This window comes from Bos indicus, chromosome X, assembly GCF_029378745.1.
Source record: "Bos indicus isolate NIAB-ARS_2022 breed Sahiwal x Tharparkar chromosome X, NIAB-ARS_B.indTharparkar_mat_pri_1.0, whole genome shotgun sequence".
NCBI classification, from domain to species: Eukaryota; Metazoa; Chordata; class Mammalia; order Artiodactyla; family Bovidae; genus Bos; species Bos indicus.
Genome location: NC_091789.1, coordinates 143,882,286 through 143,907,303, shown reverse-complemented (window position 1 = coordinate 143,907,303; position 25,018 = coordinate 143,882,286). Strand labels below are relative to the sequence as shown.

The 25,018-nt window shown below is 43.0% G+C and overlaps 1 protein-coding gene across 3 annotated transcripts in view; it reads right to left on the bottom strand.

The window, feature by feature from the left end:
• MID1 (midline 1) overlaps positions 1-25,018 on the bottom strand; it is a 277,769-nt gene that overhangs the window by 191,657 nt on the left and 61,094 nt on the right. Inside the window, exon 1 of one of the 3 annotated variants that reach the window (XM_070784329.1) lies at positions 2,173-2,784. The exons of 1 other annotated variant lie outside the window; for it this stretch is intronic. The gene's annotated coding sequence lies outside the window, so the exon portion shown is untranslated. Of the gene's footprint in view, positions 1-2,172; positions 2,785-25,018 lie in introns of those variants that run through there. One more of the 3 variants, XM_019955846.2, reaches the window with a different exon arrangement.

The following is a 25,018-nucleotide window of genomic DNA, read 5'->3' as shown; positions in this document are numbered from 1 at the left end:
GCCAGTCAGGCAGCTTTCTAATTCTGCTGGCTACTTATGGCTACCCACTGTGGCTAGTCACGGGCGGGGGTCTCTTGGCTGCCACGCCATTGTTCAGAGTCTGTGCAGCCCTGGGGATGGATCACTCCTCGGGGAAGAGATTGGATTTCGTTGCTGAGCTGGTGACACATGGATCTCTTTGATAGTTAACCCTGCAAGCCCAACTGGAGCTGCCGGGCTGAGATGACAAATTTGCGGGTGGGTGCGAGTCACCCCACCTGGACGAGTTTCTCCTGAAAAGAAACTCAAATCGAGTTGGGCTTAATCCAAGCCGGTAACTCCACCATCTCATTCCCCTCCACATTCCTGTTGCAGAACAATGTGTCAGATTCCCGACTCGCTGGAACTGCCTAGATTCTTCCGAAGAGCCCTGACTCCACCCCCCACCCCACTTCTCTCCCTGTCATCCCACCCCAATCCACCCTCTTTTCAAGTACCAAACAGGCCAAAAAAATTACTGGACATACAGTTATGGGATGAAAAGCTGCCCATTCATTAAATGACTGAGTTACTCCATGTGTACCCTTAAAACTTCATGACTGGGCTGAAGTCCAATTTATGTGAATGCCACAAGGAGCAAGGCATGGGAAAACCCGTGCCAAGCTTCGGACAGCATGCCTCTGGCATCAAGGAATTGTGTGGGAACAGGGATTCTGAAAAGTGAGTTCAGATACCAAGAGGACAGGTGGCTCTGCAACGGATCAAATGACTTCTTTGTTCCAGCCCAGGACCTTTGTCAAAAATGTTTTGCGTTCCTTTTTCCTTTGGCTAAATCCTTTCCATTTAGGCTTCTTGCTTCTTTCCCTCATCCCATCGGGCAGGACTGCTCAACAGAAAAAGAAGGGGGGTCAAACCGTGAGTTTGCAGAACTTGAAACTGATCAACGCCCCAGTCTCCAGCAAGAGGAAGAGCAATTCACTGGAAACACACAAGTGCTTGCCAGTGTAAGCCTACTTTTCTGCACTCACTGCCACTTGCTTAGTGAGCAGGCAAGGAGGCAAGAAGGCAGAGAGTCTTATCGAAACCTGATTGTACACAGGGGGCTCTGCTTCACTGCCCTAGACTACAGGAAAGGGAAAGTTCTAACCCCCTCACTCCAGCCCCGAAACAGAAAGTTTGCTCCTAATGCAACTCATTTACCCCAAAGCGCACGGGGTGGTGAGTGCACAACCCACTTAGAAGAAAAAAGTGCAGAGTTTTCCTAGTGGTAACATGGACGCTAACTTTTCCCACCCACATTTACTTAGAGCTGGCAAAGTCAATCACTCCTCTTGGAGTTTTCTGCCCTTGCCAGCCTACTAGCATGTTTTTCCAGTTTCTCTGCCCCTTATATGAGTACAGATCTTGATACTGAAATATTGACATAAGATTCTTCTATAACTTTGGTTGTTATAAATCACACCCTTTTCTTGGCTTTGTACACACTCACTTTTTGCTTTTCTTACAGGCAGAGCTATAAACCTCGACTTAGGCTGATAAGAAATTTTATCATCATGCCCCGCAGCCACGGAAGAAGCTGCTGGTTTAGAATTCTTTTCAAAGACTCATGGAAGTAATCCCCGAGCCCTTTCTCGGCTCACTACTCTCAGGGCTGTCCTCTCCTGTCCAGAAGCAATAACAGTTTCAAAACTGCTAGAACAGAAAAACACAATTTTCCTGGAAGGACTGTCTGCTCATTTCGGGCTGGTGCCACCTTCGCAGCCATAAACACAGTAAGTGCTCAGGATGGGGAGCCCAAACGAGATAAGAGGCCCCCTTCAATTCTTTTTCAGGATATTCCGTTGTCTTTATTCTCACCCAAAGCTCAGGAAAGAGGCTCAGAGCTTCAGATAGATCCCGAACAATACCTTCCAGCCACCGCAAACTGGAAGTGATTTACATGTTCTACGAACCGCGTTTAAGTCTTTTACAATGACTGCCTGACATCGCCAATCCCCATTAGAGGCAGAAGTGGGGGGAACCTCAGGAGATCTGCTTCACGGGTTACTTTAGGAAAAGGCAGCCCCGTTCTTCCGCCAAATGGAACCATTCGGCCAGGCATCTGCTCATCCGGCCAGCCCTCCGGAGTCACGTCCCAGGGGTCCCACGCTGCGCCCTCCCTCTCCACCCGCCCCTGCAGCCCCCAGAGCTCACCTGCCTCATGTTTAGAGTTCCATCACCCATCCAGCAGGGAGCGAGCCGCCTGGAAGCCCACGCCGCGGTCTTCCGAGGGGAAACACCAAAGCCAGCAGAAGCCCGCAAGACAAAAGCAACTCAGCGAGTTCGCCAGGCAGCTGAGAACACGTTTTCTTCCCCTTTTTCCTTTGATCTGTTGCTACACGCACTCTGCCCAAGACAACGTCAAGTTTCTCAAGCTTCGCTTCCCAGCCTATGAAAAGTCGGGCGCAGGGAAGCGGGGACCGCCTGGCTCTTATTTCAAATTGGGTCTCAGAGACGTCGTAGGTGGCTGGCGGGGGCCCCGGAGGAGCCTCGCCAATCAGGAGAAGGGGGTGGGCCCTGGGAGCCGGAGGGGCTGCCTCCGCGAGGATTAGAGAGCTTTCAGGATTTCAATGACTGGAAGCAGCTGGAAACAGCCTCCCCAGCTCCCGGAGTAAAAGATGCGTTCTATTCTTATCTCACAGCTCCGGCTCGCCTCAAAGCTTAACTAGTTTAAGGCCTGGCCTTTTAAGAGCTCCCTAAAAGCACGCAAGCATTTGAGAGGGACAAAACGACTGCAAGCAGAAAAGTGTCACACGCAGGACCCAGGCGGATTTCGAAAAGGGTATCTCGCACCGAACACTGGGGAGGGAAGCTAATTGTTACTCAGAACACCTGAACCGAAACCAGCACTCGGGGTGGGGCGGAGGATGTCATCCACCTCGCTTCCATATAGATGAACTGTGCATCTGTCTAAGAGACAGATCTTAATGGTAAAGGGCACACAAGTCTGCTGAAACATGGCAAATGAATGAGAATCTTTACCCAATAAGGGCCCAAAGCAGAATTTTAAATAAAACTGTTATTAGAAAAATAGGCACTGAGGTTTGGTTAAGAAGAAAAAAAAAATTAAAGACGTGTGTCTACCTTTCACTCAAGTTCACCTTACCTACAAGGTTGATCTGATGAACTTATTCAGAGACAAGCTGGACAGGATCTCAGTAAGAGATCTTCTTACACACTTAAACCCTGGAGTTTTAAGTTTGTGATTTAAACGTAAATTCTTTGAAAAAGAATTTCCAAAGTTTGCTTTCTGTATTTTCTATACACAGGAACGCTTTTCAATTCTTAATCAATATGGTCTCAAGGTCACTCTGTCTTTTGGATGGAAAGGAAAAATAACCAGCACAAGCTGAGCAAAGCTTTTTCCCAAAGAAGTGGCAAAAATTTTGTGAGAATAATTCAATAAAGAAAAAAAAATTGGTATCAGAGGGGAGAAAAAACAAACAAACAAAACCCTTAGCAAATCAATGAATGAGCAGCTTCCAGCCTATCATCTGAATGGATTCAGTAGATGTCAGCTCTGCCCGGTTCCAAGAAAACTTGGCAGCCCCATATCTGGACATGGAGGTCCATAACCCCATTCCAGCCCCCCACCTTAGCAAGGTAAGGAACCACCCAGTGACACAACCAGACTTCAGTCCTCTTCATGTATTTACTACAGAGCCTAAACCAGGGTTTCTGAGCCTCAACCCTATTGACATTTGGGGTCAGATCATTCTCCGTTGGGGGGTGCTGTGCTGTGCACTGGGGGATGTCGAGCAGTGTCTCTGGCCTCAGGCCACCAGATACAGGAACCCTTCCACAGTCATGACAATCAGTAATGTCTCCAGACAACACCAAGGGAGAAATCATGCCCAGTGGAGAATCACTGATGGACTGGCTTTGAAATACTCGTTTCCAAAAACAAAACAAAACAAAAATACTGGTTCTCCAACTTAACTGTCCAGGAAACTTCTGGGGACATTGTGAAAAATGTCAGTCCCTGGGCCTGTGACTCCAAGGGAATTTGATCAATACGTTTGAGGAGGAGCCTGGGAATCTGCATTTTATCCTGGTGCAGAGGGCTCTGATTCACTTCAAAAAAATACTGTACCTGTTCCTGCCCTAGGTATACCCTGAGCCCCAGGACACAGGAAATTACCCAGGGCTGCTGCCTCTAAATATCACCAGAGTGAAGTCCCAAGGCATATCTATTTATCACCTTCAACAGAAGCTTCTCACGACTGCATTTGCCTTCTGCTGTCATCACCTCCGAGGAAAATATGAGTTGGGATTTCCTCTCACAGGCTCTGTGCCCTGTCAAAGTTTCATCCATCTTTCCTCTCCTTTGGCCCATTCCTACTGCATCCTACAAGGTCAGAATGTCAACACTATTTTGTGGCTTCCCCAGTTGTCCCAAAACAAAGTAATCCCTTCTCTTCACTCTGTAGTTTATAGACACTCAGTGGTATGCTGGTAAATGTTTAACAACCAGCTCTTTAAAAAACAAAAAGAAGCCAAGATTTGTCATCATTGCTGTTGTTTATCCACTCAGTTGTGTCTGGCTCTTTGCGACCCCATGGACTGTAGCCGACCAGGCTCCTCTGTCCATGGGATACTCCAGGCAAGAATAGTGGAGTGGGTTGCCATTTCCTTCTCTAGGGATCTTCCCGACCCAGGGATCGAACCCACGTCTCCTGCCTTGCAGGCATATTCTTTACCATCTGAGCCACCAAGGAACAGGCTTACACCCAGATATTTTTTTTCTTTAAAATCCTAAAGTAAGTCATGGTGCACATATGTCATGATCTAAACTTTAGCTTTGAAAGGGGAAAATCCCATGGATGGAGGAGCCTGGAAGGCTGCAGTCCATGGGGTCGCTGAGGGTCGGACACGACTGAGCGACTTCACTTTCACTTTTCACTTTCATGCATTGGAGAAGGAAATGGCAGCCCACTCCGGTGTTCTTGCCTGGAGAATCCCAGGAGCGGGGGAGCCTGGTGGGCTGCCGTCTATGGGGTCGCACAGAGTCGGACATGACTGAAGTGACTTAGCAGCAGCAGCAGCAGCCTATATTTTCACAAATTAGAGTTTATAATTATGCTGCATTTTTACTCTATGGGACAGCACCACTTTTCACCTTGTCTGAATCCTTTGCCAAATTTTGTAGTGTAAATATTCCCCTCCTTTTCTGCAGTAAGGACCCTAAACACAGAGGTTAGAGGAGGTACACTGAGCCAGGAGACGGTAAGCACCAGCTTGAGCAAACCATGCTACATCTCTGCTGTTTTACTTCCATGTGGCACTGTAATCACATCTTCTTCAGTCTGTCTCTTCTAGGAGACTAGAAAACTCTCAGGAGCAAGAGTGATGTCCTATTCATCTTTGTAACCCCAGATACTTTCACTGTACCCATGCACCAACAGCACAGGAGGAAGTCAACAAACAAAACGTGTGTGGAAAGGGAATGAAACGCTTTCCTGAGCTATGGACATCAACGGGACTGCAGCCACTGCCACATTACTAAAGGGAAAAGAATCTCTTGACAAATTAAACTATTACAGTTACCTTTTATTTTTACCATAATTCAAAATCTGTCCTGCACTTATGAAAACAATAAGCATAATACCATTTTAATTTATTTTTTGGTCATACCATGTGGCTTGCGGTACCTTGCTCCCTCTCCAGGGATTGAACTTGCGGCCATGGCAGTGAAAGCACTGAGTCCTAACCACTGGACCACCAGGGAAGTCCCCATAATACCATCTTTATTCTAATACTCCCATGTCCAACCAAAGTCAGAGTGCAAGAGAAGAGATGAGCCTCCTAAAACAGAATCTTAGCTTCATGGACATATTTGTGAGACAGTCTATTTTCTACATTTTTATATGAAGCCATCACACAGTTCTGCATCTACATAAAAAACATCAGCTCTAGATAACAAGGTCTCTGGGAGAAATGTGTTCGATAATCTCTGGGAGGTATATGAAAGGGCAGTTTCAACAGAGACTCAGACACAGAGAACCGACTTAGGGACACAGCGGCGGGGGGTGGGGTGAGGAATTGCAAGAGTAGCACTGAAGTATATACATGAACATATGTGAAACAGACAGCTGATGGGAAGTTGCTGTATAACACAGGGAACTCAACCCAGTGCTCTGTGACAACCTAGTGGGGTCGGATGGGATGGGAGCGGGGAAGGAGGTTCAAGAGGGATGGGACATATGTATACCTATGGCTGATTCTGAAGGACATCAGCCCTGGGATTTCTTTGGAAGGAATGATGTTAAAGCTGAAACTCCAGTACTTTGGCCACCTCATGTGAAGAGTTGACTCATTGGAAAAGACTCTGATGCTGGGAGGAATTTGGGGGCAGGAGGAGAAGGGGACGACGGAGGATGAGATGGCTGGATGGCATCACTGACTCAATGGACGTGAGTCTCAGTGAACTCCGGGAGTTGGTGATGGACCGGGAGGCCTGGCTGATGCGATTCATGGGGTCGCAAAGAGTCAGACACGACTGAGTGACTGATCTGATCTGATCTGATGGCTGATTCATGGTGATGCATGGCAGAAACCAAGATAACACTGTAAAGCAATTAAAAACCAAAAAAAAGGGCACTTCCACCAGTAAGAGATACCATGATGGGTTGCTAGTTCTCTCTTCCATCTTCTCATTATGCAGAAGGACAGGAATGCCTACAGGGGTGTTTTTAACAAATACTCCTTGTAAGTATCTACTATGAGCCAAGCATGTTGCCAGGCACTTTACAAATATGCACCATTTCATCTGCACCAAAATATAAGAACAGACAGGATCGTTGAAGCAAAGTTAAAAAACCAAAGGTCTGATCAGGACCAATTGCTACAGGAATTAAACTTAAGTGTTTGAAGTGAGAATTACTTTGCTTTTTTAAAAAAGTTTTTTTTTTTAAATTTCTTTTTTATGTTTTGCCCACGTGGCACAGCATGAGAGATCTTAGTTCCCCGACCAGGGATCAAGCCTGTACCCCAGGCATTAGAAGCGCAGAGCTTAACCACTGGACCACCAGGGAAGTCCCTACCCTGCTTTGTGTTATAAAATATGTTATCTCCAGAAATCATCCCTAAAACTCTTAAGAAAAGGGAACAATGTAAATAAATGAAGTCTACTTTTTCATTTACCAATAAACAGACTTCTTCAACATTTCAAATCCAATAAACGGCACTTTAGGGGTCATCCATTAAGTGAGCATAAGATCCACTTATTGGAAACAGCATAAGCAAGTAAATTGAAGCAAAGAAAGAAACACGCTTCACTAAAGGTTCGGATGTTCTGTTCTTGGTCTGTGATTAACAGCATTTGCAAACATCAGCTGAAGGGATGAGGTAGTCTTAGCAGATCTTTCTTAAGACAGCAGCTGAGGTGGTAATCCTGTGTAGTTTAGTGCAGGTTTGGTCATATAAACAGACCTCTACAGCAAACACAACATGAATTCCTGGGCCAGTGATCCTGGACAGGCCCTACTAGACATGGATGGACATTGGGGTGACACCCGAGAGGACAATTAGCGGTAATGGTGCCACCTCTTTCAGTGTTCTGTTAGGTCAAAGGATATGGGACTATGTGTATGTAAAAAATGGTCGACTATTAGTAACTTCCTCTAGTTTATTGAAATATGTATCAGGACACATCAGAAGTCAATGAAAACCTAGCTGAAGGTGTCTAATTCAGTCACCTGGGAAATGCCTGATGCAAGGGCACAGTCCTGAGGGCCTATGGAAAGACTTTATTCTCCCTCAGAAGTTCCAGAAATCCAGTTGTATACTTATGGCAGCCATGAAAGGTTGAGGTGATTAGCGAAGGTGATTTACATGGACAGTGACACGAGTCCCTACTTAGAAAAAGAAATTAAAAATAAGAAACGAAAACCCCACCTATAGGTCTTCTAGGATGTCATAAAAAAGAAACAAGTTGCTACTCACTGGGTACAAGCATTCATTAAGTTAGTTTCTGTCACTTGATTAACCAGAGCACCGTGACATACCACATGCATGGGTTCAGTTCAGTTCAGTCCCTCAGTCGTGTCCAACTCTGTGACCCCATGAATCGCAGAACGCCAGGCCTCCCTGTCCATCACCAACTCCTGGAGTTCCCTCAGACTCACGTTCATCGAGTCAGTGATGCCATCCAGCCATTTCATCCTCTGTCATCCCCTTCTCCTTCTGCCCCCAATCCCTCCCAGCATCAGAGTCTTTTCCAATGAGTCAACTCTTCGCATCAGGTGGCCAAAGTACTGGAGTTTCAGCTTCAGCATCATTCCTTCCAAAGAACATCCAGGACTGATCTCCTTCAGAATGGACTGGTTGGATCTCCTTGAAGTTCAAGGGACTCTTGAGTCTTCTCCAACACCACAGTTCAAAAGCATCAATTCTTCGGCACTCAGCTTTCTTCACAGTCCAACTCTCACATCCATACATGACCACTGGAAAAACCATAGCCTTGACTACATGGACCTTTGTTGGCAAAGTAATGTCTCTGCTTTTGAATATCCAAACCCATCTAGGCTGGTCATAACTTTCTTTCCAAGGAGTAAGCATCTTTTAATTTCATGGCTGCAATCACCATCTGCAGTGATTTTGGAGCCCAAAAATATAAAGTCTGACACTGTTTCCACTGTTTCCCCATCTATTTCCCATGAAGTGATGGGACCAGATGCCATGATCTTAGTTTTCTGAATGTTGAGCTTTAAGCCAACTTTTTCACTCTCCACTTTCACTTTCATCAAGAGGCTCTTTAGTTCCTCTTCACTTTCTGCCATAATGGTGGTATCATCTGCATATCTGAGGTTATTAATATTTCTCCTGGCAATCTTGATTCCAGCTTGTGCTTCTTCCAGTCCAGCGTTTCTCATGACGTACTCTGCATATAAGTTAAATAAGCAGGGTGACAATATACAGCCTTGACGTACTCCTTTTCCTATTTGGAACCAGTCTGTTGTTCTATGTCCAGTTCTAACTGTTGCTTCCTGACCTGCATACAGATTTCTCAAGAGGAAGGTCAGGTGGTCTGGTATTCCCATCTCTTGAAGAATTTTCCACAGTTTATTGTGATCCACACAGTCAAAGGCTTTGGCATAGTCAATAAAGCAGAAATAGATGTTTTTCTGGAACTCTTTTGCTTTTTCCATGATCCAGTGGATGTTGGCAATTTGATCTCTGGTTCCTCTGCCTTTTCTAAAACCAGCTGGAACATCTGGAAGTTCACGGTTCACATATTGCTGAAGCCTGGCTTGGAGAATTTTGAGCATTACTTTACTAGCGTGTGAGATGAGTGCAATTGTGCGGTAGTTTGAGCATTCTTTGGCATTGCCTTTCTTTGGGATTGGAATGAAAACGGACCTTTTCCAGTCCTGTGGCCACTGCTGAGTTTTCCAAATTTGCTGGCATATTGAGTGCAGCACTTTCACAACATCATCTTTCAGGATTTGAAATAGCTCCACTGGAATTCCATCACCTCCACTAGCTTTGTTCATAGTGATGCTTTCTAAGGCCCCCTTGAGTTCACATTCCAGGATGTCTGGCTCTAGGTGAGTGATCACACCATCATGATTATCTTGGTCATGAAGATCTTTTTTGTACAGTTCTTCTGTGTATTCTTGCCACCTCTTCTTAATATCTTCTGCTTCTGTTAGTTCCATACCATTTCTGTGCTTTATTGAGCCCATCTTTGCATGAAATGTTCCCTTGGTATCTCTAATTTTCTTGAAGAGATCTCTAGTCTTTCCCATTCTGTTGTTTTCCTCTATTTCTTTGCACTGATTGCTGAAGAAGGCTTTCTTACAGGAAAGCATGGGTTACAAATACAATTTGGAATCCATTCTTGGAGTTGACCTCCCTGGTGGCTCAAACGGTAAATAATCTGTTTGCAATGCAGGAGACTCCGGTTTGATTCCTGGATTGGGAAGATCCCCTGGAGAAGGAAATGGCAACCCACTCCAGTATTCGTGCCTGGAGAATCCCATGGGCAGAGGAGCCTGGTGGGCTACAGTTATGGGGTTGCAAAGAGTTGGACATGACTGAGCGACAAAGCATGTGGCCACAGAACTGGCTGATAGCTGTCAGGTAAACCAAATGACATCTTTGAGCTCAGGGGTTTTCAGGACAGTTGGGCAAATTATGGACTGAATATTCATGTCCCTCTACAAAGTCATATGTTGAAATCCTAACCTTAGAGGAACCCTCAAGCATGGGATTTGTGCCCTTATTAAAAAGATCCCAGAGAGGTCTCTTGCCCCTTCCACCATGTGAGGACACAGAAGACAGCGGCCATCTGGAGCAGGAAGTAGGCTTCTTTGACACCAGAATCTGTCAGAACATTGAACTTGGAACCCCTCGCCTCTAGAACTGTGAGAAATATATTTCTGTTGTTTAGAAACCACAAACTCTATGGTACTTTCTTACAGCAGTTCAAATGGACTAAGACAAATGAAAACATATATGGGAAAGTTTTTTGCAACTATTGCTTACAGCATGAATTTGGATGACAGGCTGAAAAGAAAGGGAGAAATCTGTGGATACAGAACAGAATAAGACACCATGAGGAAATTTTTAGGAGAATGTATCCTAAAGGGCAGACTTTCAGATAGTCACCAGTCAAGCTTTTGAATAAATTGAGCTTTTGATATTTCATCACTTGAAAATTAACGAGTTAAAGCAATCCATGTTATCTTAAAATTTTAAGTATAACTTACCATTTAATAATTCTATGCTGTTAGAGGTGAACTATTTTGACATTGTTTAGTTTTTGGTGATTAAATAAGACTGATCTGTCATTATCTTCCTCTTAGTGATCTGATAAAGATTTATGTATGAATGTAGCAATGGTTTTTGTGTAATCCTCCCACTGTCAAAAATTCTCTACACTCCCAACTCAACCTTTTGCCTCATGTCAACATCATAATATCTTCTCAAGAGTAATTCTTCAATTTCTCAATCATCTACTTTTTTTAAAAAAAACTATAATCTTACATTTAAATTTGTAAGAGAAAAATTATTGTAATAGAGTATTTTTGACTTGTCTTATTTACCCCTTTTCTAGTTACTGAGGTCATTGAGGTCCTAATCAGTCTGAGTTCTCCAGTGAATCAGAACCAATGGGATATTTAACATATATATTAAAATGTATTACAAGTACTAGACTTACATTATTGAGTACTGGTAAGTCTGACATTCATAGGGCACGTGGACAGGAGCTGAATTTACAGTTTTCAGGCAAAATTTCTTCTTCCTCGGAGAAACCTCAGTTTTGCTCTTACAGCCTTCAACTGATTGGACGAAGCCCAGCAACACTATCAAAGATAATCTCCTTTACTTAAAGTCAACCAATTATACATGTTACCTAAGTCTACAAAATACCTTCATAGCAACACCTAGATTCGTTTCACTGAATAACTGTACTATAGCCTAGCCAAGGGACTGTTGTATATCCCTTCTAACAACCAGTACAGAGGATAGGATCAATTAGTCAATAAAAAATGTTCTTGGAATTGTTGCTAATAATAGTAATAATAATTTTAAAGTCCAGGTTTGATGCATGAGACAGGGTGCTCAGGGCTGGAGAAGTGGGATGACCCTGAGGGATGGGATGGGGAGGGAGGTGGGAGGGGGGTCCAAGATGGGGAACACATGTACACCCATGGCTGATTCATGTCAATGTTTGGCAAAAACCACTACAATATCCTAAAATAATTAGCCTCCAATTAAAATAAATTAATTAATTTTAAAAATAAATAAAACCACTAATATAGAAGGCCCTTTTCTTTCTAAATAATTAAATTTTCTAATACATTTATTATACATGTATCAACTGCAACAGTAGAAAGTAAGAGCTATACAATTCTGTAATAAAATGATTTGCAACTGATGATTGTATACCAAGTTATACTATTCATCAAATGTCAGGATAGAATGCAATTATTTTCATAGAAAGACTCAACATTTTTGCATCCCATGTATTCTTTCATTGGAATCTACTCCAAGATACATTTTCACACAAGGAGGGAAATAACCAAGAAAAATAAGACAATGGGACTCAGAAGACAGAAACCAACACAAAGACAATAAAGTCTAGGAGGATAGATGCACCGGCCTCGAAAAGCCCAGTGCTAAACTGTACCAGGAGGGGACTTCCCTGGTGGCTGGTGGCCCCGTGGCTAAGACTCAGCACTCCCAATGCAGGGGCCCAGGTTCTATTTCTAGTAAAGGAACTAGATCTTACATGTTGCAACCAAGAGTTCACTTGCCACAAGTAAAGATCCTGCATGCTGCAACAAAGATGAAGATCCTGTTGTATATCCCTTCTAACAACTAGTACAGAGGATAGGATCAATTAGTCAATGAAAATGTTCTCGGAATTGTGCTGCAACTAAGACTGGAGTGTGTGTGTGTATGGGGGGGGGGGTGGTCAGTTTAAAAGTTGTGTCCGAATCTTTATGACCCCATGGACCGTAGCCCTCCAAGCTTCCGTTTATGGGATTCTCCAGGCAAGAATACTGGAGTGGGTAGCCATTTCCCCCTCCAGGGAATGTTCCCAACCCAGGGATCAAACCTGGAAGGCAGATTCTTTACCACTGAACCACCTGGGAAGACCTGGTAGAGCCAAAGAAAACATTTAAAAATAGATAAGTAAATAAACTGTACTAGGAGGATGGAAGACTCTTGGAGGTAGGTTACCAGGGAAGAAAATGACACTGATAGATCACATTGAAGATCAACAGGTATCTATAAATCTAAGCTAAAGGTGAGGCCATTATTAACTCTAGGATAAATGAAAGAATGCTCAAAAAAGGAAGCACAGCATTACATGTGGCAGGGACTACTGGTAATCAATCCAATATTCATCTTCTTGTTTCTTTCCAACAGAAGTTCAGTGTATTTGGGGCCAGAAATGTGTTCAGCTGAAGAACATTTCCCAGCCTCCCTTGCAGGTGTGAGTGGTCATGTGAAACTTTTAGGGCCTATGGAATTTTAATAGAAGCGGCTGTGTAAGACGTCTAGGAAAATTCCTTAAAGGAAACACACACTGTATGCCCTTTGCCCTTCCAAGACTTCCTCACCAGGAGTAGGACTGCAATGCTTGACATAGGGGGACCATTCTGTAAACATGAGGATGCAATAGATGGGAAACGTGGAAAACAGGAAAGATAGAAGGATCTTGGATTGCTGATTGCATCTTGGGAGTCTCCTAATGAGCCCTGAACTTCATATTCTGTGAGAAAAATAAACTGCGAATTTGTTTGAGCCAATGTTTTGGAATTTGTGTTACTAGATGAACACAAATCCCTACCTGAAATGATTATATTAGGAGGGACTGGGGTGGGGATGTATAAGAGAGGTAATTCACTTTTGATGTATGTAGGATGTTAATGTCTAAAATTCATAAACCAAGAAATAGTAAAAGCACATAATGGAAAATGTGAAAGTACATACCAAGGAAATTTACAAATTGAAAGTGATTACTCCTAGAAAAGAGTGGGATGGGGTATGAATTGCTGTTTTTCACTTAAAGTCTTTAATATATTTATACTTTGAATATGTCTTACTTTAATAAAAATTAAAACTAATTAAAAATAAACAAAAAGATACTCTGGTTATTAACTCAATTTCTTGTCCTCAAATTCACTTCCTGTAAACTAACAATATTTTATGATTAGCCCATAGTTGGGGAGAAGGCAATGGAAATCCACTCCAGTACTCTTGCCTGGAAAATCCCATGGATGGAGGAGCCTGGTAGGCTGAAGTCCATGGGGTCACTAAGAGTCAGGCATGACTGAGCGTCTTCACTTTCACTTTTCACTTTCATGCATTGGAGAAGGAAATGGCAACCCACTCCAGTGTTCTTGCCTGGAGAATCCCAGGGATGGTGGAGCCTGGTGGGCTGCCGTCTATGGGGTCGCACAGAGTCAGACACAACTGAAGTGACTTAGCAGCAGCAGCAGCCCGTAGTTGACCAGAGTCAGAGTAAAGCTTTAGAGAAGTTACGCACCCTCTGGCCAATTCTGAACCCCAGGTGCAATGTCATCATATGATGTGCATAAGATCTGATTGCCATTTCCTCTTTCTCCCACCACAGATTTAATGTGCTCAGAGTTTATGACTGATTTGCCACATGTAGCAAGAATCATATATATTAGCCCTAATCTAAACTGTTTTCAACTAACATTCTTCTTGAGCTCCAGGAATGAAGATTCTATAACTCAGATGCCTAAATAATTCATTAGGCTAATTAAAACCCACATTTTCTTCTTACTCCTAATTGGCATCACTCAATTTAAATCCTTTTTGGTTTTTTTTTGTGGGCTTAAGTATGGCTAGGAATATCTGCCTACTGTTCTTCCTATTATTACCATTTTATTCCTTATTCTTTTATCTGCTATTTTTCTTATACATGAAAATGATTTCTTACTTGTCTCATATATGAAAAGGATTAATCTCTCAAACCTTTAACATCTTAATGCCAGAGGCTGATTCTTAAATTAACCTTAGAGATTAAAAAAAAATTAAGTTTGTGAATCAGATCTCAGTTTGCATATGTTAGAAGCAGGCAAATCAGGCTGGTTCATCGATAATCACATGGAGAGAAGGCGAATAGAAATTTTAATCAAAAGAAGCTTTGAGCAGGATTTGCGCTCCTTGCTTGTACAAAGACAATGCATTATCCTTTAGATTGGCACTTCTCAGATGTACAGAAAGATGGCTAAAATTGCTGTATTGTTTTCTGACTGATGAAAGCCCTCTCCCACTTCACATATAATATCAACACTGGCTTCAAGATGATGGTAAAGATGAAAACTACTTAAGAATCATGGTTTACATATCTCTTTCCTTTGCTAGACACAGATCAGGGTATCTTTTTACTCTATTTTAATAGCCAAGGAAATAATATTTACCCTTATTTCTTTATAACTAGACAGCTTATCACGAGATTTTCCTCTGCTGGAAACCACTTATGAAAAGTCACACGTACTGAGATAGCCTTTCCTATACTCATCCTCTGATGCAGGATAAAAATATTGAGCTGTAGCAAGAAAAAAAAAATTGAGTATCAGTGCCTTAGCTTTCTCCATATTTATTAAAGAGCTCTAAATGTTCAAGAAACTGCATTCAAATGGGGCTTCATTATATTTCTCCTTTAACTTATTAATTTACAAAAAGAAGGACTTATATTGCCTATTTTGTAAACAGTGTTGTTATTTGAAATCATTTTAATGGGAGTGACTTAAATAACATAATATAATGAACAAGATAGCTATACTCCTGTTTGGAGTATTATCTATGTTGTATCAAAAAGACTTACTGATATTTTTCCTGAACTGTCTCTATGAGGGGAAAAGATCATTTTCTTATGGGCATCTTTTAGAAACCAACCTACTGGTGACACTTCTCTTCAACCTGGCAAATTAATCTAACCTAATTAAAGGAATTTAAAATTCACAACTCAGATAATCACGATGGTGTGATCACTCACCTAGAGCCAGACATCCTGGAATGTGAAGTCAAGTGGGCCTTAGAAAGCATCACTAAGAACAAAGCTAGTGGAGGTGATGGAATTGCAGTTGAGTTATTTCAAATTCTGAAAGATGATGCTGTGAAAGTGCTGCACTCAATATGCCAGAAAATCTGGAAATCTCAGCAGTGGTCACAGGATTGGAAAAGGTCAGTTTTCATTCCAATCCCAAAGAAAGGCAATGCCAAAGAATGCTCAAACTACCGCACAATTGCACTCATCTCACACGCTAGTAAAGTAATGCTCAAAATTCTCCAAGCCAGGCTTCAGCAATACGTGAACCATGAACTTCCTGATGTTCCAGCTGGTTTTAGAAAAGGCAGAGGAACCATAGATCAAATTGCCAACATCCACTGGATCATGGAAAAAGCAAAAGAGTTCCAGAAAAACATCTATTTCTGCTTCATTGACTATGCCAAAGCCTTTGACTGTGTGGATCACAATAAACTGTGGAAAATTCTTCAAGAGATGGGAATACCAGACCACCTGACCTGCCTCTTGAGAAATCTGTATGCAGGTCAGGAAGCAACAGTTAGAACTGGAACAACAGACTGGTTCCAAATAGGAAAAGGAGTAAGTCAAGGCTGTATATTTTCACCCTGCTTATTTAACTTATATGCAGAGTACATCATGAGAAACGCTGGACTGGAAGAAGCACAAGCTGGAATCAAGATTGCTGGGAGAAATATCAATAACCTCAGATATGCAGATGACACCACCCTTATGGCAGAAAGTGAAGAGGAACTAAAAAGCCTCTTGATGAAAATGAAAGTGGAGAGTGAAAAAGTTGGCTTAAAGCTCAACATTCAATAATCGAAGATCATGGCATCTGGTCCCATCACTTCATGGGAAATAGATGGGGAAACAGTGGAAACAGTGTCAGACTTTATATTTTTGGGCTCCAAAATCACTGCAGATGGTGACTGCAGCCATGAAATTAAAAGACACTTACTCTTTGGAAGGAAAGTTATGACCAACCTAGATAGCATATTCAAAAGCAGAGACATTACTTTGCCAACAAAGGTCCGTCTAGTCAAGGCTATAGTTTTTCCTGTGGGCATGTATAGATGTGAGTGTTGGACTGTGAAGGAGGCTGAGTGCTGAAGAATTGATGCTTTTGAACTGTGGTGTTGGAGAAGACTCTTGAGAGTCCCTTGGACTGCAAGGAGATCCAACCAGTCCATTCTGAAGGAGATCAGCCCTGGGATTTCTTTGGAAGGAATGATGCTAAGGCTGAAACTCCAGTACTTTGGCCACCTCATGCGAAGAGTTGACTCATTGGAAAAGACTCTGATGCTGGGAGGGATTGGGAGCAAGAGGAGATGGGGACAACAGAGGATGAGATGGCTAGATGGCATCACTGACTCGATGGACGTGAGTCTGGGTGAACTCCGGGAGTTGGTGATGGACAGGGAGGCCTGGCCTGCTGTGATTCATGGGGTCGCAAAGAGTTGGACACAACTGAGTGACTGAACTGAACTGAACTGAAAACCTGCTGATAGACCACACACTAAGAGGTCTTACAGCCTTCCCAGGTGGCCCTAGTGGCCAATTCAGAAGACATAAGAGACACAGGTTTGATCCCTGGGTCAGGAAGATCCCCTAAAGGAGGGCATGGCAATCCACTCCAGCATTCTTGCCTGGAGAATCCCATGGACAGAGGAACCTCGCAGGCTACCGTCCATGGGGTTGAAAAGAGTTGGACATGACTGAAGTGATTTAACACTCAAGAGGTCTTTAAATCTTAAATTAAAAAGTGGATACAAGCTATGTCATGAGTATTTATGCTGAGGGAAAGGGGAGGAAATGAAAGGATCCCTCATCTGTCATGGACCAGTGATGCATCAGACCCTCTTGATGATGAAGCCAGTTTACTGTTGTATATGGGAATTTGGAACACACCTCTCTGATGCCAAAACCTGTGCTCTTCCTGGCACAATGCTGCCACCCTGGTCCAGATCCACCTGTCATACTGCCTTCAAGATAAGCTAGGAGTTTACCATCACATTTGAAATCAAACGGAGGAAGCACTTCCATGATTTGTATTTACCGTCAATGGTTCTCTAAATTTAGACAGTATTCATCTGAACATTTGAAGTTACGGGAAAAGCCATATATATGTCTACTGGTGGGAGATCTCTCATGGAAAAAGATGTTGCTGTTGTGCTATGAAGGGCAGGATGTAGGTAGATTTAATGGCTATTTCTTTAGAACTGTGAATGAGGTTTCCCTTCTCTATTCAGAATTCCCCAATGGCTTTCTCAATGGAATGCATTCCTGTGATTCATTTCCATAGTTAGGAATGCAGTCCACGAAGCATTTTTTTTCTTATTCAAAGTCAACCTGTACTTTAACCATGTTAAAGTTAACAATCAATGCTTTAACCATTGATTTCATTAGCAACATATAGTATCTGTAGCACTCTATGAATTGATTTTTATTACTCTCAGGGCATCCAGAATTCTCAAGTGTAAAGACAAGGACCTCCTATAAGAAAAAGAGGCTGAGGTTGGCACACATCAACCTTATGCTAACAAACATGCACTGGTACACCTTTCTTATGCTCAAACGGCCAAACAACCACTCAACAAGTATTTATTGAGTGCCTACTGTGTGTCGGACATTGTTCCAAGTGGTGGACGGGCAGGCAGAAAGGTGCAGACAGGCTGAAAGCTGCCCTCATGAGCATATCTTCTAGTGGAGGGAGACAGAGATCAATCAACAAATAAATGTAAAGTGGCTCTGATGGTGATGGGGAAAGGCGGATAGGGAGTGCTGGTTGGGTGGTGTAGGAAAGTTCATATGTTACAGGGTGATATTTGAGAAGAGTTCTAAGGAAGTGAAAGGAAGAAATACTTTCAGCTATGACTATGGATGGGGCAGAGTTGTCCAGGCAGAGGGAACATTGAGTGCAGAAGCTCTGAGGCCAGGGCAAAGCCAAGCCAAGGAGCCTGTGGTGGCTGGAGTGGGTAAGGGGGAAAGCAGTAGTGTTCCGGGAAACATGGACTGAAATTGTCCAGCCTGCTCAGGCTCCATAGTAACCATTTGTGTGAGTTATTTTACAGCAGGAGGTCCTGGTAAGGAACATAGTACTAATAAGCCACCACCAACTGGAAGAGTTCAGGAAAAGTCAAAAGGAGACGCCATGTGTCCTACCACCTCCTAGAAGCCTCTTTGCTCGCATCCATCTTGGCTGAGCAACGTGCGCACCACCAGGAAGGAACCTGAGTCAGAATGATTGTCCAGAGACAGTCAGAAACTGACCCTATCACCATAAAATCCAAGACTTTGGGCCATGTGGCAGAGCAGTCCTCATGGTTTCCCTTATCCTGCTGCTCTCCACCTGGGTGCCCCTTCCCAGTAATGTCTCTTTCTTTGTCAGCACATGTGTCTCCTCAGATAATCTGTTTCTGAGTGTTAGACAAGAGCCCACTCTTGGGGTCTGAAAGGGGTCCCCCTTCCCACTACAGTAGGAACTAGGGCTTTAGGAATGTGTCTGAGTGAGTATGTGTAAGTGTGTTGGGAGAGTAGTGTTTGTGGGTCATTTTGGGTCTAGTAGATCAGAGTCAGACACAACTGAGTGACTTCACTTTCAGTTTTCACTTTCATGCATTGGCAGAGGAAATGGCAACCCACTCCAGTGTTCTTGCCTGGAGAATCCCAGGGACGGGGGAGCCTGGTGGCCTGCCGTCTATGGGGTTGCACAGAGTCAGACATGACTGAAGCGACACAGCAGCAGATCATAGGAAGAGCTGTGGGTCTCCTTTGGAGAAAGATGGGGAGGCTTGGATGGTTTGGAGCCAAGAAGTGATGACAGCCTGCTGACTTTGTAGCATTCAATGTGACTGATGAGAGGATGGTAGCCTGTTGGCAGAAGCAAAGTCCTTGAGGATGCTCTTGTGGTCAACGAGGTAAGAGATGGTGGTGAACTTGATGGGTATGGCAGTGGAGGGGGGAAGACCTGGCTAGACTCTTGATGGTGATTGTGAAGGTCGAGCCAATGTGATTTGCAGAGTGAATGTGTCAGATAGAGGAGACTAGGATGACTTCCAACTTCTTTGCTGATACAACTAGAAAAATGAAGTCACCATTGACTGAGATGACAGAAGGCTGTCACGGGGAGCTGTGGGGAGAAGGGGCCACCCCTCTGCCTCAGTCTCCTATGGGAGGAGGAAGTCTGGAGGCAGTGTAATATCCATTGTCCACAAAGAAAGAAGGTCCAGGGATATGTGAACAAAGCCAAAAAGCTTATGCTACACATGGAAAAAACCACTGCCTATAAATACTTGGCTTATTAATCCCATTCAACACAGTATAGCACACTGGCTAGGAGCACTGATGCTGGAAACAGCCTCAGTCCAAATATCAACTCTGACACTTAGTAACTGAATATGGCCCATCTGCTTATTCTCCCTCAAAGTTGTTGTGTTTGAATGAAGTGATTTGTTTACAGTTAATGTTATTTAACTTTTACTAAGTACTCACAAGGGCTTCCCTGGTGGCTCAGCTGGTAAAGAATCCACCCGCAATGCAGGAGCCCTGGGTTCGACCCCTGAGATGGGAAGATCCCTTGGAGAAGGGAAAGGCTACCCACTCCAGTATTCTTGCCTGGAGAATTCCATGGACTGTATAGTCCATGGGGTCGCAAAGAGTTGGACACGACTGAGTAACTTTCACTTTCACCTTCACTCAGTGTGACAATCTGAGTGTTATTTTCAGGTGTACAGGAAAGAGAATCAGTTACATACACACACACAAGGGCTTCCCTGGTGGCTCAGACGGTAAAGAGTCTGCCTACAATGCGGGAGACCCAGGTTCAATCCCTGGGTCGGGAAGATCCCCTGGAGAAGGAAATGGCAACCCACTCCAGTGTTCTTGCCTCGAAAATCCCATGGACAGAGGAGCCTGGTAGGCTACAGTCCATGGGGTCGCAAAGAGTTGGACACGACTGAGTGACTTCACTTCAAGTACTCACTGGACTTCCCTGGTGGCTCAGATGGTAATGCCAAGTACTTGTAAGCCTGCTGAATTATCCTTTGCCCCTAGGAGTATAGGCACTTATGTTACTATCCCCACTTTCTGAGAGAAAACTGAGGCACAGAGAAGAGAAGTGTCTTGCCAAGGTCACAAAGCTAAGAAGGCAGAGATCCTTGTTGATGCACTTAGGCTGACTAGCCCCTGAGAACATGCTCTTAATCAGAGAACTATGAGAATGCAGCATGTAATAAACACCAACAAATCATGTCTTGTATTATGATGACATGACTATTGAAACAATGAAAACACTGAATGGTCACTTGTGTAACTCTGCTTGTAAACATCATATGACTTGGTTTCTACCGTGCCTCACTTTCTCCATCCCTAATTTGGGTACATAGCCTGTGTTCTTCCTTCTGTGGAATGTGCAGGTATGCTGAAGCCTTTGCTGAGAAAATCAGAACAAAGGATGCATCAATTGAAAATTCCCTTTAGATTACTCTGACATTATTGGTAGGAATATAAATTAGTGTGGCCACTATGGAAAACAGGTTTCTTTAAAAAAAAAAAAAAAAAAGTAAAAATAGAGCTACAGTATGATCCAGCAATCCCATCCCTGGGCATATATCCAGAAAAGATGAAAACTCTAATTTGAAAATATACATGTACCCCAGTGTTCATGCATGCATGCATGCATGCTAACTCGCTTCAGTCGTGTCTGACTCTGTGCGAGCATATAGACGGCAGCCCACCAGGCTCCCCCGTCCCTGGGATTCTCCAGGCAAGAACACTGGAGTGGGTTGCCATTTCCTTCTCCAATGCATGAAAGTGAAAAGTGAAAGTGAAGTTGCTCAGTCATGCCTGACTCTTAGCGACCCCATGGACTGCAGCCTTCCAGGCTCCTCCATCCATGGGATTTTCCAGGCAAGAGTACTTGAGTGGGGTGCCACACTATTTACCACAGCTAAGACATGGAAGCAATCTAATTCCCCCCAACATAGATAAAGAAGATGTGGTACCTGTATACAATAGAATATTACTCAGCCATAAAAAATAATGAAACAATGCCATATGGAGCAACATGGATAGACCAAGAAATTATTATTTTTTTTAATAGATAAACTGGTGGTGGTTTAGTTGCTAAGTCATGTCGAACTCTTGAGACCCCATGGACTGTAGCCTTCCAGGCTTCTCTGTCCATGGGATTTCCCAGGCAAGAATACTGGAATGGGTTGCCATTTCTTTCTCCAGAGATTAAGCCAGACAGAGACAAATAGTATACCATATGACTTACATGTGGAATCTAAAAAATAAGACAAATGAACCTTTAGACAAAACAGGAGAGTCACAGACATAGAAAACAAACTTATGGTTACCTAAGGGGAAAGAGAAGGGAGGGATAAGTTAGGACTATGGAATTAACAGATACACACTACTACATATAAAATAGATAAGCAACAAGGATTTACTATATAACACAGGGAACAATATTCAGTATCTTGTAATAACCTATAATGGAAAATACTCTGAAAAAAATAAATCTGAATTACTTTGTTGTCTACCTAAACTTAACACAGCATTGTAAATCAACCATACTTCAGTTTAATAAAAAGTTGCCTTTCAAAACATCCAAGGCAGAGGAGTCCTTAAAAGTAAAACAAAACAAAACAAACTCATCACAAGTGTGCAAATGTTGGTTTCTCACTATCATTGATGACATTCCAGACTGTAACTTACTTGTGCATTCCAGATATGGACTAGGAAACAGTGGCTCAGAAACAGTGACAGGTAGCTCCAAATGACCTTCAGAAGTGCTCAGAGCTTGCCCTCTCTCTGAATCTCGGAGGTCTGGCCTCTGCCCCAAAATACTTGCACATGGGCCTGCCCTATGCCTCTGCACCTTATTTCTTCCAATTATAGTTTCTAAAACCAGTTTTAATTTTATTGATGGCATGTTTTCAGATGTGTTTTTAAATTAATCAGTGCAACTAATAAAAGACAATAGGATCCCTGAAGCTGCGGGCAAATACATCCCATTACCAAATATTCTATTTTAATGCTCACACATCTAAAAAAGTGTAAGTGGACTACACCATGCCTGTTTCTTGTGTATCTCAGGCAAGTCAAACTCTCTGAACTTCAGTGTCTTTAATTCAACAATGAAAGCATGAATCACCTTGTCTGCCAATGGAAATCACATTGTGATTCTGTTTTGTGAATAAATTCATTTGTGCCTTATTTTAGATTTCACATATAAGTTATATTGTATTTGTCTTTCTCTTTCTGACTTACTTCACAAGTAAGATAATCTCTATTTGCATCCATGTTGCTGCAAATGGCATTATTTCATTCCTTTTTATGGCTGAGTAATATTCCACTGTATATATGTACCACTTCTTTTTTATCCATTCATCTGTTGATGAACATTTAGGTTGTTTCCATGTCTTGGCTATTGTGAATAGTGCTGCTATGGACATACAAATACCGTATGATATCTCTTATATGTAGAATTTAAAAGATGACACAAAGGAACTTATCTACTGAACAGAAACAGAATTACAGGTATAGAAAACAGACCAGTGTTTTGCCAAGTTGGAGGGGGTCGGGAGAGGGATGGACTGGGAGGTTGGGTTTAGCAGATGTTTTATATATTGGATGGATAAACACCAAGGACCTACTCTATAGCCCAAGGAACTATATTCAGTATCCTAGGATAAACCATAACAAAGGCTGAGTGCCAAAGAATTAATGATTTCTAATTGTGGACAGGGAGGCCTGGCGTGCTGCAATTCATGGGGTTGCAAAGAGTCAGACACGACTGAGTGACTGAACTGAATTGTGGTGCTGGAGAAGACCCTTGAGAGTCCCTTGGACAGCAAGGAGATCAAACCAGTCAATCCTAAAGGAAATCAACCCTGAATATTTATTGGGAGAACTGATGCTGAAGCTGAAGCTCCAATACTTTGGCCACCTCCAAAGAGCCAACCCATTGGAAAAGACCCTGATGCTAGGAAAGACTGAGGGCAGGAGGAGAAGGGGACAGTAGAGGATGAGATGGTTGGATGACATTACTGACTCAACAAACGTGAGTTTGAGCAAACTCCAGGAGATGGTGAAGGAAGAGGAAGCCTGGTGTGCTATAGTCCATGGCATCACAAAGAGTCAAACACAACTCAGTGGCTGAACAACAACAACAATGATAAACCGTAATGGAAAATATAAACAAAGAATGCATATATATATATATATATATATATATATATATATATATATATATAATTGAATCACTTTGCCATACTGCAGCAATTAACACAAAATTGTAAATCAACTATACTTCACTAAAAAAATAAAAGATATTGGGACTGGGTCTCACTTGCAGAGACTCTGATTTAATTGATCTGGGCTGGGCTTGGGCAGGGAGATGGTTCAAAAGCTCCCTGAGGGAATTAGACTGAGCAGTCGGGAACCAGAGGTCTAGATCAGAGGTTCTCAAATTCAAATAGGCATCAGAATCCCTTTGAGGGATTGTTATTAATAAAGCACAATTACCCAGCCCCACCTCAGAGTTTCAGCAAGTCTGAGGTGGGGCCTGGAAATTTGCATTTCTGACTAGTTGCCATGTGCTGCTGATGCTGCTGGTTTGGGAACCACTTCTCTAGGTCAAGGGCTTCCCTCATAGCTCAGTTGGTAAAGAATCCGCCTGCAATGCAGGAGACCCGATTTGATTCCTGGGGTAGGAAGATCCACTGGAGAAGGGATAGGCTAACCATTCCAGTATTCTTGGGCTTCCCTTGTGGCTCAGCTGATAAGGAATCTACCTGCAATACAGGAGACCTGGGTTCGATCCCCGGGTTGGGAAGATGCTCTGATGAAGGGAAAGGCTTCCCACTCCATTATTCTGGCCTGGAGAATTCCATGGACTAGTCCGTGGAAAGAGTGGGACACAACTGAGTGACTTTCACTTTCTCTAGGTCAGCATCCTCTCCAAACTCCTGCCCTCAGGCCACAGTCTACCTATTCTTGTATGGTCCAATGGTTGAGGATGGCTTTCTACATTTTCAAATGGTTGAAAAGAAAATAAAAAGAATTCTATTTCCTGTCAGGTGAAAAGTATAGGAAACCCATATTCAGTGTCCATAAATAAAGTTTTCCTGGAAGGCAGCCACAGATCATTAAACCAAGCTCAGGCCTTTCATGATTGTCTTGCTGCTTACGAAACCAGCCCTGAATGACACTGGCTATTGCAGGCTCCAGGCTTGATGTGTTTACCTTCTGAAGCAGATCAAAATAGGCCACCACCAAATATACCACTTTACTATCAGAATTATTTTGAGTTAAAGACAATTGAGAACCAACAGATGTAGGCAGAGTTCTCTGCCCCCATCTTATCTGTCTAACATCAGGGCATAAAGTTCCCTTTGAGTAAGGTCTCTACCCTCTCCTCCAATCCTGATGCAGAGAAGAGCGACTCTTATCATGGAAAACAGGGTGTCAACA